General features: G+C 57.0%; 1 pseudogene; it reads left to right on the top strand.

The window, feature by feature from the left end:
• The first annotated feature begins 1657 nt into the window (after nucleotides 1-1657).
• On the top strand, nucleotides 1658-2284 carry LOC138421729 (transcription initiation factor TFIID subunit 11 pseudogene; annotated as a pseudogene).
• Nucleotides 2285-3100: the final 816 nt, after the last annotated feature.

Genomic DNA, 3100 nt, shown 5'->3' with positions numbered 1-3100 from the left:
GTGGTTATATGATCCTGATTTTTAAGTTCTTGACTTTGGCCCAAAAGAGGCTACAGTGAGGGGCCCACAGGACAACCTGCTCCCAGAGGAATCTGCATTTGAAACTGCTGGAAGTAAGCAGCCACAATTCCCGACATGGTATTGGGAGGAAAGGTCAATGAACCGTGCTTGATACCTCCAGACACAAGATAAGGAAGTCAGTCATCAGATGAAGATCAGAACAGCAGACAGAATTTCAGAGGCATGATTACAAAGGGAAAGGAACCGACCGTGAAATGGTCAGAGATCTCAGCCATCTATGCTTCAATGGGCTGGTGGGCCTACCATGCACCAGGTCAGGCCAAGAGACCAGTCTCTTAACGCTCAGGCTTTCGTTCATCCCGTTCCCTATATCTACCTGAGCAAGACTAGCGGCGTCTGCACTCGAAGGAAGTGAGTCATCAGGCCAGGTCCGGAAGGGCGGGTTGAACGCCAAAAGGCATACTTACCACGGGAAAGGAACCAACGGGGAAATGGCCACAGATCTCAGCCGTCCCAGCATAGGGACACTGGGGAGAGACTTAAGCCCTGGTGACCGTGAAAACCTCTACGAAGGCCAGGGGTGTGGGCAGAAGATTGGACCAGGTGGAGCAGAGAGCAGGTGGAGGTCAGAGACAGCCCATTCCTTCCCGGCCTGGCTCTATTGGGGGATGCGTGCCTCGACTAGGGAGGCTTTGTGAATCTCCATGGAATAGCGCTCAGGGAGGGCGATTCTTCATGGAAGTGATGGACCTTGCAGGAAGAGGATGTGTAGAGGTGGCTTCTTCCCGAAATGAACGTCTGTACCTCACTCACCCCCACCACAGCCACCTTACTTCTGCGCTGGATGTCTCGATCAGGGTGGTAGGGAAACCTTCGCCTGGGCGGGGAGTGGATTTGTGTGGCTAGCGTTGGGGAATACGAGGGAGAGAAGCCGGAGGGTGTTGAGAGGGGAAGGGAGTGGGAGGGGGTCTGATTGCTTTTGCCCCTAGGCAAATTGAAGAGCATTTCCAGAGCAAGGTGGAAGCCTCCCCCATAGGCCAGCCCATCGACCTATTTTCATGTCTGTGCCTTGGGGGAGAGGATGGTCTGGGGACACCCTGGAATGGCAAGAAAGTCTCCCAGAGTAGTGAACTCTCTGGGCTTTCTGGATTCGCCATCACCCCACAAGCCAGCCAGCCTGTTCTGAGGAGCAGGGGAGAGAGGACTTGGGCTCTTGGGCTGCCTGCTGGAAGGCTTTCAAAAGGCAGCTTTGAGAGACAGGTCTTCTGAGGACATGTCTACATTTCCATCGTGGCCCAAGATGAAGGGTTCAGAAACTGAGGCAGGAAGAATCCTGGGAGGCTGCCAGCAGCTGGCCCCCGCCTGCGGCCCGGGAGGCGCACCCTGGCCCCGCCCCTTGCCTGGGGCAGTGGGAGGAGCCCAGGCCCTGGCTGGGAGGCTACTGAGGCATCATCTGACTTCCGGGTGGGCGTGGCTTCAGCCCTAGCCTTATATAAAGGGGCTGGGCCCAGGCCCGTTTCAGGAGGATCCTGCCTCTTAAGGGATTGCAGCTGAGAGCGTTTCTCTGCCTAGGACTCTGCAGCAGGAAGGGCTCAGGACTCTAGCTTTCTGAGCTAGTCTTTGACCCAGCGCCAGGATGGACAAGACCAGGGCGTGGCTCCCGGACCAAGGTCCGAACCTGGGTGTGTCGTGGGAGGCACCAGGCATGCCCCTGGGACTGGAACCCAGCAACCCAGGCTGCATCCTGCCGGGAGACCCAGCCCAGAAAGCCAGGGAAGCCTCTGACGAGGAAGGCAGTGAGTCCGTGCGTCAGGGCTGCCCACAGCCAAGGGCAGGTGAAGAGGCAGACTCCTTCTCACGTCCCCCTGTGGCCAAGAGATGGAAAGTGAACACCAAGGGCAAGAGAGGCAGGCAACGGGAAGTGGATGAAGAGGAGGCCCAGAAGATGAGAACCCTCGTGGCTGCTATGAGTGAGGAGCAGCTGAACCGTTACGAAGTGTTTCGCCGCTCAGCCTTCCCCAAATCCACCATCAAACGTCTGATCCAGGCCGTGGCCGGCACGCCGGTATCCCAGAACGTGGTCATTGCCATGTCCGGAATGGCCAAGGTCTTCGTCGGGCAGGTGGTGGAAGAAGCCCTAGAGATTTGTGAGAAGTGGGGCGAGAAGCCCCCACTCCAACCCAAGCATCTCAGGGAGGCTTTTCGCAGGCTACGCGAAAAGGGGCAGATGCCTAGCACTAAGCACAAGATCCTCTTCTTATAGGCCTGAGCCCGGGAGGGCCTGTTCCTGGGCAACCTGGCCCTGCGGCCGACCAGCCTCTTAACCCTCAGGCTTTCTTCCACTACGTTCCCCATACGACACCCCTGTCCCATCCCCGAGGCAGCTCCTGCATCCCGTGGACATTGCCACCAGGATGGGATTTCACCAGGATGGATCAACTGCCACAAAGGGGAGAGAAGACATCCAGCACAACTCAAAAACTGTTCCTTTGAAAAGACCGGTAACACACAGAAGCATCTCTCGCCCGGAGGCATACTGGGGAGAGACCCGAGACCCAAAGTCTAATTCTTTGAGAGACACGACCTGCCACAACTCACCTGTGAGAACAGACCCCTGCCTGTCTACCAGAGAAGCTGAATCCATACACTGTAACCATGCCTGACTGGGAACACCAGGCCCTGGTGGGTTCACTCAGGGAATTCTAGTAAAGCCATCCAGCTGACATATGAGCACCTCTGTGATACGCCATCCAGGAGCCGGAAGCCCAGGGAATTATTTCAAAGTCACTGCGGGAGCGAAGCCTTGGTGTTCCTTTGCGGAGGCAAGGCCTTCCCAGAGGACACCAGACAAGATCTCTCACGCGGAGAGATGCCAGTGCGCTTCAGTGCCTTTCAGCCAACCACGTCTGGCCGTGGGCAAGAGGAAGCCTAGGCCTCTGGAAGTAATGGATTGTCTCCCATGCACCCAGGGATGTCTCAGCCTTCAAAGGCCAGGGGATGGGATCCCCGAGCCATCTGCAGTCCTGAAAGGAAACCTCACAGAATCCTTCCATGGGTGGGGTGAGGGTGGGGGGTTGAG

The sequence above is a fragment of the Ovis canadensis genome, chromosome 16 (assembly GCF_042477335.2).
Source record: "Ovis canadensis isolate MfBH-ARS-UI-01 breed Bighorn chromosome 16, ARS-UI_OviCan_v2, whole genome shotgun sequence".
NCBI lineage: Eukaryota > Metazoa > Chordata > Mammalia > Artiodactyla > Bovidae > Ovis > Ovis canadensis.
Note: the sequence above shows the minus strand (reverse complement) of the source record. Positions and strands in the feature narration are given on the sequence as shown.